This window comes from Theropithecus gelada, chromosome X, assembly GCF_003255815.1.
Source record: "Theropithecus gelada isolate Dixy chromosome X, Tgel_1.0, whole genome shotgun sequence".
NCBI lineage: Eukaryota > Metazoa > Chordata > Mammalia > Primates > Cercopithecidae > Theropithecus > Theropithecus gelada.
The window spans coordinates 118,090,222-118,108,686 of NC_037689.1; positions in this window are offsets into that span (position 1 = coordinate 118,090,222).

Below are 18,465 nucleotides of genomic sequence, written 5' to 3' on the forward strand. Positions count from 1 at the left end.
AGGTTAATACCTGGGTGGTATAACATGTACAAGTAACCCTCGTGACACGTGTTTACCTATGTAACACACCTTCACATGTATCTCCAAACCTAAAATAAAACTTAGCATGCACACACACACACACACACGCACGCACACACACACACGACTGAATAGTATTCCATTATGTATATATACCACATTTTCTTTATCCATTCATCTGATGATGGACACTTGGGTTGATTCCATAACCTAGCTAATATGAACAGTGCTGCAATGAACGTGGGAGTGCAGACATCTTTTTGACAAACTGATATAAAATCTTTTGGGTAAATACCCAGAAATGAGATTGCTGGATTAGAAATGTATAGATATGAATGACATAAATTAGCTAAGCTCCTAAAAGGAAATCTCTCTGCCAACCGCTATGTGGTTGTATCTTGTTAGATTGTTGGGCTTTGATAATGTATTAATCTAACACTAACCATAATAAATAATGAAAAAAATAGTTAATACTTAATGAGCACTTACTGTTGTCAGAAGCTGTACTCAGCATTTCACATATATGAACTCATTAAATCTTTACCTCAACCATACGAAGTAGGTGCTGTTATCTCCATTTTACAGATGAGGAAACAGGCACAGACTGATACATGGATTTTGCTGTCTGTAAGTTTATATAAATAAAGCAGCATTCTTGGGGATGGATGTTTTCTCTCAAGAGGATGCCAGTCCAGTCAAGCTCTGCCTAAATTGGGGTTGCGTTTATCATCTAAGAATCTCTGGTGGCCGTGTTGATCCTGATGGTGTGGATGAAAGGCTGGAGACTATTTGAACTTTTTAAGGAAACCATTCCCCTTCTGCTTTTACCAGGACTGACTCTGCTTAAAGGGGCTATCAGAAGTCTTAGAAACATGTTGGTTAATTTTAAAATGTTACCAGAAAGGTGAAGCTAATGTAATCTTTTGGGAGAACAGCCTTAACTCCACAATTTGTTTTAACGGACTTAGCATCAACTAAGAGATCCAGGGCATGAGAATTTTAAGTCATAGATACTAACTCTGGAAACTCTGATTAACCAAGCAAATTTACCTCTAGTTGTGCTTAGGAATTTCTTACTTCAGTCACATTTCTCTGGCTATGAACTTGTTAACTGTTAATGTTGAGTGTTTTTTAATGAAATTAACATTGTAACCTATATAACTTTTGGCTAAAGGCTATCCTAGACAGCTCTTGGAGTGGGGATGAGGGGCTGAGTAACAAATTAAAACATCCCTGGGATAGACTGTTCCCTCTTTATCTTACTCCTCCTTATTCTCTCCCGCTTCTTTTCTTTCAAGAAAATGCTCTCAGTCCAAAACTCTTACCAAAATACACAATCAGCTTTGTAACTGGATAGAAAGAAACTCTGTCTGTTTAGATAGCTTCCAATCTCCTTTTTAGTTGCAACGTGAACAGCCAGCTAATGAAAAGTGGGAGACATTTTGCAAATTGTATCAATTGTACAAAAACAAAAGGTACACTTCTTCTTCTTCTTTTTTTTTTTTTGACGGAGTTTCGCTGTTGTTGCCCAAGCTGGAGTGCAATGGCGCGATCTCGGCTCACCACAACTTCCACTTCCCGGGTTCAAGTGGTTCTCCTGCCTCAGCCTCCCAAGTAGTTGGCATTACAGGCATGTGCCACCACGCCTGGCTAATTTTGTATTTTTAGTAGAGACGGTGTTTCTCCATGTTGGGCAGGCTGGTCTCAAACTCCCGACCTCAGGTGATCCACCCACCTCGGCCTCCCAGAGTGCTGGGATTACAGGCGTGGGCCACTGTGCCTGGCCAACACAAGGTAAAATTTTAACGTGGAATAGAAAAAATAATTTTATTAAATCCCTGGGATGGAAATAAACTAGTGACCAAAAGAGTACATCTTTCTCTCACATACAAAGTTTTCTGCTTGATGCTACAGTATAAAACTATAAAGCACGGTTTCAATCTTCCACCAGATGTTTAACCCCAATCCCCACTGTTGTTTTTCGCGAAGCCTCTGGGATCATCTGTTCCACTTAATTCTCACTGCTGAGGGCAGTGTGGTCTGCTATTCCACTATACCTGCTTTGCTGCCAATAGTCTCCTGGCTCAGGTTCATCTCACTTCAAATTCTCTTACACACCTTTGCCAGATCAACCTCCCTAAAATCCTGTTTCTCAACCTGTGCTTTGGGGAACATTAGCCCTGATACATCCTCCTCATTAAAAGGAGGATTTTGTGCTAATGTGAGTTTAAGAACCACGGCACATTCAAATCCCTCCTGAACATTCACTGTGTTTATTACCATGTTAAAGGGTCTGAGAAGTCCTGCAATAAAGAACCATCTCTAACTTTAACCCTACATTCCCCAAACTTAGTTGCCTACATAATTTTTTCATGTAACATCATTTAATATTACATACAACACCTTTTTTTCAGAAATGCTGTACTAAAGCATTGCTTTAGTCACGTTATTTTCCCAGTTATAATGTGTCCAGTGGTTCCTCATTTTCCCATGGTGGAAATATTCACAACAAAAAACCTTACTTCAAGGACCTTTGGAACTTGATCTGAACTTAATCCAGTCCAATTTCATCTCCCTTTGCTTCACTCCATGAACCATTTTTTTCCCAATTAGATTGCTTTCTTCATCATTCTGTACTCATCAGATGCTGAGGGCCAGGTGAGGAACTCAGACCAAGAATTGCTAGGGACAGAGATCTGAGACTTTAGGTAGGGATCATTTGTTAGTAGGTATGCTTGGAAGGACCAGCAGCAAGAACATAGGATTGGGACAACCCAAGTAGGATGAGGTGAAGGTAGAGTTCAGGGTGAGTAGGTGTGAGAATGATGTGGCTGGAAATGACTTATAATATGAGGTATAACCATGGACACATAGTGCAAGGCCTTATAGCCAGAGAAGTAAACATCAAGACAGGGAAGATTCCTAAAGGAAGTGCCAGAAAAAGAAAGAAAGAAAAAGAAAGAAGGAAAAAAGAAATAAAGAAGGGAGGAAAGAGAGAAAGAAAGAAAAGAAAAGAAAAGCAAAAGCAAAATACAAAGAAAAGAAGTGGTAGGTGAGATCAGGTCAACTATTTCTCATGTGCAGAAGCAACTATAGTACCTGCCAGGATGAGATCAGAAACTGAAACATCCCTAAAGACAGGATATGTGTGTGTGTGTGTGTGTGTGTGTGTGTTGCCTTTGTTCAAGGCAGTGACTGTTGATATTCTTTGAGAATCTGATGGAAGTCTTCTTGCTACGGTTCAAATTTGTCCTCCAAGATTTATGTGTGGAAACTTAATCCTCAATTAAGTTTCTTTAATCCTTAATCCTTAATTAAGAGGTGGGGCTTTTGGGAAAGTGATTAAGTCATGAGGGCTACACCCCCTTGAATATGTTAGTGTTTTTTAAAAGGGCTAGAGGGAACTAGCTTAGGCCCCTGGATATACATTGATAATGTTAAAGCTGAGAATCAAATCAAGAATACAATTTCATTTATAATAGCCACAAAAATGTAAATACCTAGGAATACAGCCAACTAGGGAGGTGAAGGAGGCGAAGGATTTCTACTAAAAGAACTAAAAACATGTTGAAAGAAATCAGAGACAACACAAATAAATGGAAAAACATTGCATGCTCATGATTTGGAAAAATCAGTACTGTTAAAATGGCCATACTGCCCAAAGCAATTTGCAGAGTCGATGCTATTCCTATCAAACTACCAACATCATTTTTCACAGAATTAGTAAAAAATTATTGTAAAATTCATATGGAACTGAAAAAGAGCCTGAAGAGCCAAATCAATCCTAAGCAAAAAGAACAAAGCTGGAGACATCATACTACTTAACTTCAAACTATACTAAAAGACTAGAGTAACCCAAAGAGCATGGTACTGATACAAGAACGGATATATAGACCAATGGAACAGAATAGAGAACTTAGAAATAAAGCTGCACATTTACAGGCATCTGATATTTGACAAAGTCAACAAAAGTAAGCAATGGGAAAGGACTCTTTATTCAATATATTGTGTGGGGATAACTGGCTAGCCATTTGCAGAAGAATGAAACTGGACCCAGAAATTTTACCATATACAAAAATTAACTCAAGATGGATTAAAGATTTAAATGTAAGATCTTAAATTATATGAATCCTAGAAAACCTAGAAAATACCATTCTGGACATTGGCCTTGGGAAATAATTCATGACTAAGTCCTCAAAAGTAATTGCAACAAAAACAAAAATTGACAAGTGGGACCTAAATAAACTAAAGAAACTGTAGTTAAACTAAAGAAACAGGCGGGGCACGGTTGCTCATGCCTGTAATCCCAGCGCTTTGGGAGGCTGAGGTGGGTGGATCACCTGATGTCAAGAGTTTAAGACCAGCCTGCCTAACATGGTGAAAACCCGTCTCTACTAAAAATACAAAGATTGGCTGGGTGTCGTGGCGGACGCCTATAATCCCAGCTATTCGGGAGTCTGAGGCAGGAGGATCTCTTGAACCCAGGAGGCGGAGGTGGCGGTGAGCCGAGATCGTGACACTGTACTCCAGCCTGGGTAACAGAGCAAGACTTTATCTCAAAAAAAAAAAAAAAAAAAAAAAAAAAGACATACAAGTGGCAAAAAAAAATATGAACAAATGTGCCACATCACTAACCATCAGAGAAATGCAAATCAAAACCACAATGAGGTATCATCTCACACCAGTCAGAATGGCTATTATTAAAAAAGTCAAAAAGCAACAAATATTAACAAGGCTGCGGAGAAAAGGGAACACTTACATACTGTTGGTGTGAATGTAAATCAGTTCGGCCACTGTGGAAAGCAGTTTGGTGATTTTTCAAATAACTTAGAACTACTGTTTGACCCAGTGGGTCAAATAGTAGTGGGTATATATCCAAAAGAAAATTAATCATTCTATTATACCAAAAAGACACATGCACTTATATGTTCATCACAGCGCAATACACAATAGCAAAAGGTGGAACCAACCTAGATGCCCATCAATGGTGGATTGTATAAAGAAAATGTGGTACATATACACAATGATACAAAATGAACAAAATCATGCCCTTTGCAGCAACATGAATGCAGCTGGAGGCCAAGATCCTAAGCAAATTAAAGCAGGACCAGAAAACCAAATACCACATGTTCTCACTTGTAAGTGGGAGTTAAACATTTAGTACACATAGTCATAAAGATGGGAACGATAGACATTGGGGACTAGTAAGAGCAAGGAGGGACAGAGGTGGGCAAGGATTGAAAAACTACCTATTGGGTGCCATGCTCACTACCTGGGTGATGGGATCAATTGTACCCCAAACCTAAGCATCATGCAATATACCAGTGTAACAAACCTGCAAATGTACCCCTGAATGTAAAATAAAAGTTGAAAGTATAAAAAAATAAAAAATCTTATCTATCTATCTATCTATCTATCTATCTATCTATCTATCTAAGGAAACTTTAAATTTCACTTATGGAAAAGCCCATGTTCTTTTTTTTTTTTTTTTTTTTTTGAGACGGAGTCTCGCTCTGTCGCCCAGGTTGGAGTGCAGTGGCCGGATCTCAGCTCACTGCAAGCTCCACCTCCCAGGTTTACGCCATTCTCCTGCCTCAGCCTCCTGAGTAGCTGGGACTACAGGCGCCCGCCACCTCGCCCGGCTAGTTTTTTGTATTTTTAGTAGAGACGGGGTTTCACTGTGTTAGCCAGGATGGTCTCGATCTCCTGACCTCGTGATCCGCCTGTCTCGGCCTCCCAAAGTGCTGGGATTACAGGCTTGAGCCACTGCGCCTGGCCCAGAAAAGCCCATGTTCTATCACGAAAGTATATGGTCAAATTCCTCAGACCCTGGGTTTTTTTTTGGTGCGTATACTTTATATTTTCATTATGATACAAAGGTAGACAGACCAGTATAAAGAAATCCCATGTTCCCATCACCCAGATTCAACAACTCTTAACTAATGATCAATCTTGTTACATCTATATCCCCACTACTTTCCCAACTCTACCCTACCCTATCCCACACTTGCCATCCACACACTATTATTGGTTGATACGTCTCTTATATTTACTTTAATTTATAGGTTACCCTCCTATCTATTTACTTTTGGCAATTTATTTGTTGAAGAAACTGGATGGTTTGTTTAGTCGAGTTTTTCACATCCTGGATTTTGCTGAAAGCTTTCCCATAGTGTTTAACTTTTTTCTCTGTCCTCTTTATTTCCTGTAAATTAGTGGTTGACTGTTGATGCTTATTCAGGTTCAGGTTCTTTTTTAATAGCCTCAGTTATTGAACACTCAGATCAACTCATAACCGATAATTGAAAAAAGACCCTTTAATGCATTTAATCAATTCTACTATTATAATTAGTACCCAACAACTCATTAATATACAGAAACATGGAAAAACTATCATCCACCCCTTCTTCATACTAGGAATTTGCCACTCTTGAACAACAGTGTTTACGTCACTGAATCTGAGTAGTTACTTTTCACACCATCTTGAGTGAGGGGATGACTTAAGCTCAAATGCAATATATAAATATTTCCTTGCAATAAAGTCACAAGTTAAAACAAAACATCTTGCATAATTTGCTACTAAACACCATAAAAACTGCCTTAATTTAAGCTCTTTTTCACCATATCAAGCAGGCTAACAGGGCATCCTAAGGCACGTTAGAGACTCTCTCATCACAGGTGACGCACATGTTAAAATCTTCAAATAACAGCACCACGTATGCTTCACCAGTCTTCTGAAGCACTCTGTGGCTGCACTCTGGAAACTGAAATCTATTTTGAAGTCCTGGATGATTTCCCTCATCAACTTCTGCATCAGAAGCCTTATTGCTTTCCAGCCTGTAAGACAAGGCTTTCTAAACCCTTGGCAGCCTTAGTGGCCAGTTAATTTTGTGGGGCTTTCAAGTGGTGGATTTGTGAACGATACAGGGTCACTCATTTTCTTTAACCCAATAATAAAGTCTTTTAGAAATATTTAATAGACTAAGATTTAATATAATCAAAGTGTACAGTGTGATAACTTAATACACATATACATTGTGAAATGTTTCATAATCAAGTTAATTAACACCTCTCTGACCACCCATGGTGTATATTAGAGCCCCAGAACTGGTTCATCTTATAATTGAAAGTTTGTACTCTTTGACCAACTTCTCCCCATTCTTCTGGCACAGGTTGCCCCTGGCAACTGCTGCTGTACTCTCTGCTTCTGCAGTTTTAACTTTTTAAGATTCCACATATGAGATCATTCAGCATTTGTCTTTCTGTATCTGGCTTATTTCACTTAGCATAATATCCTCCAGGTTCATTCATGTTGTCACAAGTGGCATAATTTCCTTCTTTTATATGGCTGAATAATATTTCTCTCTCTCTCTGTGTGTGTGTGTGTGTTTGTGCGTGTGTGACGTTTTCTTCATCCATTAATCCATTGTTGGACCCTTAGGTTGATTTCATATCTTGGCTAGTGTGAATAGTGCTGCGATAAACATGGGAACACAGATATCTCTTTGACCTAGTGATGTCATTTCATTTGGATATATACCTAGAAGTGGTATTGCTGGATTGTATGGTAGTTCATTTTACATTTTTTGAGTGATGTGATGGTTAATATTGAGTGTCAACTTGACTGGATCGAAGGATGCAAAGTATTGTTCCTGGGTGTGTCTGTGAGGGTGTTGCCAAAGAAGATTAACATTTGAGTCAGTGGACTGGGAAAGGCACACCCACCCTCTGCCCAGGTGAGCACAACCTAATCAGCTACCAGCATGGCCAGAATAAAAGCAGACAGAAGAACGTGGAAAGACTAGATTGGCTTAGTCTCTCGGCCTATATCTTTTTCTCCGACTGGATGCTTCCTGCCTTCGAACATTGGACTGTAAGTTCTACTCTTGGATCTTCGACCACAGACTGAAGGCTGTTGCACTGTCAGCTTCCCTACTTTTAAGGTTTTGGGACTCAGACTGGCTTCCTTGCTCCTCAGCTTGCAGACAGCCTATTGTGAGACCTCACCTTGTGATCATGTGAGTCAACAATCCTTAGTAAGTTCCCCTTTACATATACATATATCCTATTAGTTCTGTCCTAATACAAGAGACCACTATACTGTTTTCCATAGAGGCTTAACACATTTACATTTGCACCAACAATGCATAAGGGCTCCTTTTACTCTATACCCTCTCCAACACATGTTACTCCTGTCTTTTTGATAATAGCCATCCGAACAGGTATGAAATGATACCTCATGGTGATTTTTATTTGCATTTTCCTGATGATTAGTGATGTTGAGCATCTTTTTATACACCTCCTGGCCATTTGAATATCTTCTTGGAAAAATGTTTATTCAGATCATTTGCCCATTTTATAATCAGGTTATTATTATTAATTTTTGCTATTGAGTTGTGTGATTTCCTTATATATTTTAGATATTAACTCCTTATCAGATATATGGTTTGTAATATTTTCCCATGCTGAAAGTTGCATTTTCATTTTGTTGATTGTTTCTTTTGCTGTGTAGTCCCATTTGTTTATTTTTGCTTTTATTGCCTGTGTTTTTGGTGTCGTGTCAAAAAAAAAAAAATTACTGCCAAGACAAATATTGAGCTTTTCCCCTATGCTTTCTTCAAGGAGTTTTGTGATTTCAGACCTTGTTTCAGATCTATTTAAGTCTTTAATCCATTTTGAGTTAGTTTTTGCACATGGTGTAAGAAAAGGGTCTGATTTCATTCTAGCATTAAAAAGAATAAAATACTTAGGAATAAATTTAGCCAAGGAGGTGAAAGATCTGTACACTGAAAACTATAAGACACTGATGAAAGAAATTGTATTATAAAGATGAATGGAAAATGTATTTAATAAATGGAAAATTATATTACAAAAATAAATGGAAAATATATTCATAAACTGGAAGAATTAATATTGTCAAAATGTCTGTACTACCCAAAATGATCTACAGGTTCAATGCCATCAACCCCTATCACATTTCCAATGGCATATTTCACAGAGATAGAAAACACAATTCTAAAGTTCATATGGAACCACAAAAGACCCTGCATCGCCAAAGCAATCTTGAGAAAAAAGAACAAAGCTGGAGGCATCACACTCCCTGATTTCAAACTATATTACAAAGTTATAGTAATCAAAATAGTATGGTATCTGCATAAAAACAGACACATAGACCAATGGAAAGAAATAGAAACCTCATAAATAAGAAAACCATGCATATATGGTTAGCTAGTTTTTGACAAGGGCACCAAGAATACACAATGAGCATAAGAAAGTCTCTTCGATACATGGTATTGGGAAAACTGGATATCCACATACTGAAGAATAAAATTGGACACTTATCTTCTACCATATTCAAAAATTGACTCAAAATGGATTAAAGGCTTAAATGTAAGTTCTCAAACCAAAGGCTTAAGATGCTTCTGTATCTCTCTCTGCTGCTGCTTAGCAACCTAACTTAGTAACCAAACTAAGAAAACAAAGCTGCTCTTTCAACCAATACCTAACCTTTCCACTCTTAGAATCCATGTATTTGTTTTGCTTTGTTTTGAGACAGAGTCTCACTCTGTCGCTTAGGCTGGAGTGCAGTGGCACAATCTTGGCTCACTGCAACCTCTGCCTCCTGGGTTCAAGTGATTCTCCTGCTTCAGCCTCCTGAGTAACTGGGATTACAGGCATGCACCACCACGCCCGGCTAATTTTTTTGTATTTTTAGTAGAGACAGGGTTTCACCATGTTTGCCGGGCTGGTGTTGAACTCCTGACCTCAAGTGATCCACCCGGCTTGGCCTCCCAAAGTGCTGGGATTACAGGCATAAGCCACCACACCTGGACAAAATCAATGTATTTTTAAAGAAAAAAAAATATATAGTGTATATGTGTGTCTGCATGCACATGACTATGTACACATAGACACACATATATAATTTAAATAACTTTCTAAAAATCCAATAAGAAATTAAAAAATATAATCACAATGATATTATCACTTCTATCAAGATCAATGATAATTGACTAATATAATGTAATATGTAGCCGATATTCAAATTTTTCTGTTTTCCTCAAAAATTGTTCATTTGAATTAAGATCCAACTAGGCCACACACATTTTTGTGACTGTGTTTCTTAAGTCTTTTATATCTATAACAATTTTTCCTTCTCCTTTTCTTCCCATGCTGTTGAATAAATTGGGTCACTTGTCCCTTAAAATGTCCCACTTATTGCATGTAGTTGATTACCAGGTACCATTTAATTTGCTCCTCTTTTTTATTTCTGATAAAGTAGTATTTAGATCTAGACTACAGGAATAATTTGTTTCATTTTCATTTCTTTTGGCAAAAATACTTTGTAAGTGGTGCTGTGTGCATTCTGTTGCATCAATCAGTAGACACATCATGTCTGGTTGTCTCACTTTTAGTGAAAAAATTGATTTAGTGATAAGATGTAATTGGTCTGTTCCTTATTAAATTTTGTTCCCAATGGGTTTAGCATTCATTGACGACCTTTGCCCAAGTCTATTATTTCCTTAGGAGCTGCAAAATGGTGATTTTGTAATCTCATCATTCCTTTTGCATTGATCAGTAGAATTTTCCATAATGAAGAACTTTCCTCATCAACTATTTAATGAAATAGTATTTAACTAGGAAACACAGAACTAATGTTTAACTCTTTACCTTTGTTTATTAGCTTTTAGTGTAATGAAGTATTTCTCTAGAAACTTCTAATGATGATCAATGAGTATTTTTTCCTTGAGTATCATAATAAACTTGCAGAATTTTATATATTTGATATGTTTTGGTCAATCACAGTCATTATTTATTTTATGTTTTGTGACTTTTTTTTTTAAGAGCAGTTTTAGATTCACAGCAGCATTGAGCAGAAGGTTCAGAGAGTTCCCAAATACCCCATGTCCCCACATATGCATAGCCTTCCCAATTATCAACATCTGCCACCAGGGTGGTACATGAATACAAATGATGAGCTTACATCAACACATCATTATCACCTATAGTTTATATTAGGGTTCACTCTTGGTGTAGTACATTCTATGGGTTTGGACAAATGTATAATGGCATTTATACACCATTATAGTATCACACAGAGTAGTTTCACTGTCCTAAAAATCCTCTGTGGTCTGCCTATTTATCCCCCCATTAACCCCCATTTTTACTGTCTTCATAGTTTTGCCTTTTCCAGAGTGTCATATAGTTGAGATTATACTGTATGTACTCTTTTCACATTGGCCTCTTTTGCTTAGTAATATATATTTATGTTTCCTTTATGTCTTTTTGTGGCTTTCATAGTTGTTTCTTTTTGGCACTGAATAATGTTCCACTGTCTGGACGTACTGCAGATTTCTAATGTAATCACCCACTGAAGGACATCTTGGTTGCTTTCAAGTTTTGGCAATTGTGAATAAAGCTGCTATAAATATACGTATGCAGGTTTTGGTGTGGACATGAGTTATCAACTTTTTTGGGTAAATACTAAGGATCTCGTTTGCTGGATTATTATGATAGAAGTATATTTAGTGCAGTTTTAAAATTTTTTTTGAGATAGGGTCTTGCCCTGCCTCCCAGGCTAGAGTGCAGTGGCATGATCATAGCTCACTGCAGCCTTGATTTCCTGGGCTCAAGTGATCCTCCCACCTCAGCCTCCTGAGTAGCTGGAATCACAGGCGCATGCCACCATGCCCCACTAATTAAAAAAATTTTGTTTTGGTAGAGACGGGGGGTCTCACCTTGTTGCCCAGGATGATCTCGAATTCCTGGGCTTAAGCAATTCTCCCACCTCAACCTCCCAAAAGAGTATGTTCAGTTTTGCAAGAAACTATCAAATTGTCTTCCAAAGTGGCTGTACTATTATGCCACCAGCAATGAATAAGAGTTAGTCATTATTTTTTAAAAATGCTCATGTTGATACTCTTTGGCCAGAAGCCCCTTCAAGTTGGCTCTTGAGTCCTTTTAAAACATCTTCAATAGTCTTTGATTGCTTTGTGGTATGATAATATCCCCAAGCTCATCTCAAACATTTCCTGCCCCAGACTTGGAATCAGCCATTTCTTCAGGGAGCCATGAATCCTTTTAGTGGGAAATGCTATGAGCATAAAATATAGACTTTGTTTTTTAGAGTAGTTTAGGGTGTAAGTATAAACGGAGCAAAAAATACAAAGATTTTCCATATATCACTCTTCCCTACCCCTCCCAAAGTTGCCCCTATTATTAACATCCATTAATTAATTGTGGTAATTAATCCAATGTACCACATTGCATTAATGTGGTACATTTATTATAATTGAAGAACCAGCCGGGCGCGGTGGCTCAAGCCTGTAATCCCAGCACTTTGGGAGGCCGAGGCGGGTGGATCACGAGGTCAGGAGATCGAGACTATCCTGGCTAACATGGTGAAACCCCGTCTCTACTAAAAATACAAAAAACTAGCAGGGCGTGATGGCGGGCGCCTGTAGTCCCAGCTACTTGGGAGGCTGAGGCGGGAGAATGGCGTGAACCCGGGAGGCGGAGCTTGCAGTGAGCCGAGATCACGCCACTGCACTCCAGCCTGGGAGACACAGCGAGACTCCGTCTCAAAAAAAAAAAAAAGGAACCAATATAGATACATTATTACTAACTAAAGTTAAGGTTCACTGTTTGTGTGGTATAGTTCTGTGTTTTGACGAACACATTATGTCATTTGTCCACCATTACAGTATCATAGAGAATACTTTCACTGCCCTACAAACACCCTGTGCATCACCTATTTATCTCTATGTCCGTCTCTCTGAACTGTTAGCAAGTACTGATCTTTTCACTGTTTTGTCCATATATATATATATATTTTGAGGCAGACTCTTGCTCTGTCGTCAAGGCTGGAGTGCAGTGATATGATCTCAGCTCACTGCAACCTCCACCTCCCAGGTTCAAGTGATTCTCCTGTCGCAACCTCCCAAGTAGCTGGGACTACAGACGCTTGCCACCAGACCTGGCTAATTTTTGTATTTTTAGTAAAGATGGGGTTTTGCCATGTTGGCGAGGTTGGTCTCAAACTCCTGGCCTCAGGTGATCCACCTGCCTCGGCCTCCCAAAGCGCTGGGATTACAGATGTGAGCCACCATGCCCGGGCCTCCATAAATATTTTTTTTTTTTTTTTTGAGACGGAGTCTCGCTCTGTAGCCCAGGCTGGAGTGCAGTGGCCGGATCTCAGCTCACTGCAAGCTCCGCCTCCCGGGTTCACGCCATTCTCCGGCCTCAGCCTCCCGAGTAGCTGGGACTACAGGCGCCCGCCACCTCGCCCGGCTAGTTTTTTGTATTTCTTAATAGAGACGGGGTTTCACCCTGTTAGCCAGGATGGTCTCGATCTCCTGACCTCGTGATCCGCCCATCTCGGCCTCCCAAAGTGCTGGGATTACAGGCTTGAGCCACCGCGCCCGGCCTACCATAAATATTTTTTAAAGTTCCATCAGATGAAAGAGGTTGCTGAAAGGTCAAAAGTAAGGATGAGTTATTACCCAGAGGAGAAAACCGAAAGAAGCAGATCTCTATGGGCGCAAGAGCAGATGAAATCTAGAAGGGATCAGCCTCTGTTTGAAGCAGCTAAAGGCACCATGAAAGTTGACAAGGATTAAGATGGAGAGGACAATTAAGTCTAGAGGGAAACACTGCCCCAAGCAGAATTTCTACTACTACCTCTGGATTTCAAATGGGATACAGAACCCAGATTCTCTCAGAACCTGCCTCCCATATCTTTGTGTACCCTGGCTCAGGGGATTTAGCTCTTCTCTCTTCTACCCTCAGAGTCATCAACTTTCCTCCTACTCTTGGAGCCCTCCGTTTTCAGACAATCAAGTTGTAGTACTTATCTCTAGGATAGCTTTGAAGGCTAAATGCAATAATATGCGTAATATGCTTTCCACACAGCAAACACTCATTAATAATCAGCTTTATTGTTGCTGTGTTAAAGTCCCAGGACTTTCAGATCTTGAGGTCCTTCACCCTTTTATCTATCCTCAGATTTAATTAGTGTAATGGCATTTTGGATTTTTTTTTTTTTTTTTTTTTTTTTGAGACAGAGTCTCGCTCTGTCACCCAGGCTGGAGTGCAGTGATGCGATCTCTGCTCACTGCAAGCTCTGCCTCCCTGGTTCACGTCATTCTCCTGCCTCAGCCTCCCAAGTAGCTGGGAAAACAGGCGCCCATCACCACACTTGGCTAATTTTTTGTATTTTTAGTACAGATGGGGTTTCACCATGTTAGCCATGATGGTCTCAATCTCCTGACCTCGTGATCCACCTGCCTCGGCCTCCCAAAGTGCTGGGATTACAGGTGTGAGCCACGGAGCCAGGCCCAATTAGTGTAACGTCTTGTTGGATTTTAATTAGAATCAATCTTTTTGATGAAGCTTCACTCAATTCCCCTGCTTATATTTGTCTCTGTACATTAGCCCATATTTGAGGACTCCTTTTGCTTAAGGCCCAGGCCAAATGGCCACTGCCTTCCTACTACTTCCTGGCTTTGCAAAGGACTGATAGAATGCCAAATGCCTTTGTCCATTACTGCAGTGTAGGTGAACTTTCTTTTCTACAGAAAGTAGGTCAATGAAACAACCAGGCTGGCAACATATATACCAATCTCACAATTGGCTCAGTTGTATTTGAAAGGCTGTACTTTTGTGTATGTGTGGGCAAAGTTGTAAGTATTCTTCTATTCACTGGTATTTATTTACTTTAAATATGTATGCCATCCCTTCAGGATTATCCAGCCGGTTGGAGATGAGGGTATGTGGATACTTGTCCCTTTACTATTACCACTCAGGCTGTAAACAGTGGGATAAAAATGGGGCAAATCTGGAGGTTGCTGTTTTATTTTTCTGGCCATGAGAAAGTGTATATATTTTGAGGAGACTCAGACCAATGGTGCAATTTTATGTTCTTGGGGAAACAATGCCTGAACTTCCATTTCTGAGAATTTACCCAGTAAAGAAGACACAGAACTACTGGAAACAATTAAATCTAGTCAGGGTGGGCTGTGCTGCTGCTATTGCTACAGGCCAGAGGTGGTTTGGACAGAAATAGGCCAAGAGGAAACATACCGCTCTTCGGAGCTCCAGGTTTGGACCTAGAACCAGACATTTAACAGGTGCGAACACAGAAAAAAAGGATAGCAGTTCTGCTTGTTCCTCTACATAGGTGCCTTAGATTTTCAGAAGCAAGATCCAGGTCATGCCAAGTCCCTGCAGACAGTGATGAGATGCTCCCACAGAAGTACTGTGTGCAGACAATGCTTCTGGGGCTGTTGCTGGAGAGGTGGATATTTGTGTCTATAAGATCTGTCTTTGCCAACTACTTAGTAGACTGATGCCATCAGTCAGAAAGTGGTAGCTTCCTCTCTCAGCTCTTATGATAACTAGGATTAGGAATGACAGCTGCTGTGAACTCTTCCAGGATGATGTGGTTTGAATCTGTATCCCCACAAAATCTCATGTTGAATAGTATTCCCCAGTGTTGGTGGTGTGGCCTGTGGGAGGTCATTGGATCATGGGAGCCGAGTTCTCACGAATAGATTAGCACCACCCCTTTGGTGCTGTTCTTGTGATAACGAATGAGTGAGTTGTCATGAGATTTGGTTGTTTAAAAGTGTGTAGCACCTCCCCACCCCTTCTTCCTGCTCTGGCCATGTAATATGTGCCTGCTTCTCCTTCACCTTCCACCATGATTGTAAGTTTCCAGTGGCCTCCCCAGAAGCAGAAGCTATTACGCTTCCTGTACAGCCTGCAGAACTGTGAGTCAATTAAATCTCTTTTCTTTATAAATTACAAAGCCTCAGATATTTCTTTATAGCAGTGCAAGAATAGACTAATGCATAGGAGGTGTCTCTAGGACAAGTGGTTCATGGACTGATGTCTAGGTCTGGCCAGTGAAAGTGAGGCAGGCTGAGTATGAGAGCTATTTTGGAAGGAAAAAAAATGACTAGAAGCATATTGAGGTTGAGGTCAGGCTGGAATGGGGAGATACCCTATTAGTGGGATGGAAGGCCAAATATAACACTGGGATACTAATCTGAAAGCCTAGTTTGGACTCTACTTCTGGCCTTAGAGTGGTGCGTTTCTAGTCTTAGGTTTTTATAACTTTTCAGACTAGAGGTTGTGTGTTTTTCCAAAATAGAGAGGGGTTGAAGCTGAAGGTAAAGGGTTCAGGCTACTAGGATTTAGAAATCTGCAGAGGAAAAAGCTAGGTAGGATTGAACCTAATCAGTTTGGGTGTACTTCTAAGAATTGTTTAAGTGGCCCAACTGGCATCTTAAAATCTGGGTTCCCTTCTGCCTTCCCCCTTTTCTGGACAGCCAGTTATTTGCAATTAGCAATGAGTTAATTGTTTGGAAATATTTGCTTGACTGGGCTGATATTTATTTTTATTTAAAAATTTTTTTATTCCCATAGGTTATTGAGGAACAGGTGGTGTTTGGTTATATTAGTAAGTTCTTTAGTGGTGATTTGTGAGATTTTGGTGCACCCAACACCCTGGGGCAATACTTAAACTTGCTTCCAGGAAAGCACCTTGGAGAGTCAGAAGTCTTTAATGGGTAGTTGGCTGCAAAATGGAAATGCAAATGGAGAAGGGATCCTTTTCTATTAATCTCCACTTAGGCAGTGATTAGACTTGTGGATAGAGCTAAGAATTTAATTGCTCAATGTCATCAGGAAGTCAATTACCTTAATCTCTCTTCAATAGTTAGCTATTAATTAACTAGAAATAAAGAGGACAATAATTGGAGATGAATTTGTTCAGCTATCTTGTGCCCTGTAGAGTCAATATTCTTGGCTGTTAATGACATCTTGGACAAAAGAAAGTAGTCACAAAGAGACATTCTAAAAAGAGGCAACTGGCTGGAGGTGATGCTTGGTTAAGAGCAATATGATGGACTAGATAGGCATAGGGTATCTATCCTTCATTCTCTCCCAACTTTTTCCAGCAATCTTTTTCCCAGGGCCCCACATAACAGTCCCAATCCTGAGACTACCCTGCTTGTAGGCATCAACCCAAGGTTTCATGTGTAATGATCGAGAGTAGAAGCTTCATCTCAAATCTCAGCTAAAACCTTAGAATGGCCACTTACCACCTGTGTGATCTTGCATAAATTAGATAATCTAAGTCTCAATTTCCTCAGGTATAAAATGACAATAATAACAATAATTAACACTCTAATGTTTTACATGTATTTATTCCTGTAAGGCTGCTACCAAGGAACTCTTACTGAACCATTGGGCCCTCTCGGGGTTGTGACCTGGAGTAGCCCATCTGTCTCTGACAAGCCCATCCCTTCCCTTTCCAATATGGCATCATTTGTTTTTTTTTTTTTTGAGTGTGGACTCTGGAGTTAGATCTGGGTTGGAATCCAAGCTCACCTACTTCGTGGCTGTATAACTTTCAGCAAATCATTCAACCCATCTATGTCTCAATTACCTAGACTATCTGTAAAATAAAGTTAATAATATGAAGTTACCTTTTGAGATTATCGAGAGAATCCAATGAGTTGATACATGTAAAGCATTCAGAATAATGTCTGGCACATGGTAAGTGCCCCAAAAGTGGTAGCTATATTATAATCTATATTATTATCTCTATGCCGGCTCCTATTCTCTCAGGGCCCTGATGGGTATCAAGTGGCTCATCTGACAAAATCATATAAACAGACACTTAGGTTTAGGTGTCTCCTCCCTACCTGCCCCATAAAACCAAAAGTACCATTAGTACCAGAGTATGGGTACTAAGATCATTTAAAAACGTGATCACCAGGCCGGGCGCGGTGGCTCAAGCCTGTAATCCCAGCACTTTGGGAGGCCGAGACGGGCGGATCACGAGGTCAGGAGATCGAGACCATCCTGGCTAACACGGTGAAACCCCATCTCTACTAAAAATTACAAAAAACTAGCTGGGCGAGGTGGCGGGTGCCTGTAGTCCCAGCTACTCGGGAGGCTGAGGCAGGAGAATGGCATGAACCCGGGAGGTGGAGCTTGCAATGAGCCGAGATCCGGCCACTGCACTCCAGCCTGGGTGACAGAGCAAGACTCCGTCTCAAAAAAAAAAAAAAAAAAAAAACAAAAAAAAAAAACGTGATCACCAAATTTTTGACACTCCTTTCATTGACAGTTGATGCCTAGTCCCTTCCCCTTGAATTTGGATTCTGTGAATGTTTGACCAATAGGATATGGTAGAAGTGACACTGTGTCAGTTTCTGGGCCTATATCTCAAGAAACTGGCATCTTCCTGTTCTGGGGGTGTTTGCTCTTGGAATCCAGCCACATGCTGTGAGAAAGCCCATGCAGAGGTTCCTGTGGAGAGGAATCAAGGCTCCTGGCTTTCCACCCTGGCTGGACTCCCACCTGACAGCCAATACCACTTTGCCAGCCAATGTGAGTGAGCCATCTTGGATACAGGTCCTCTAGCTCCCAATT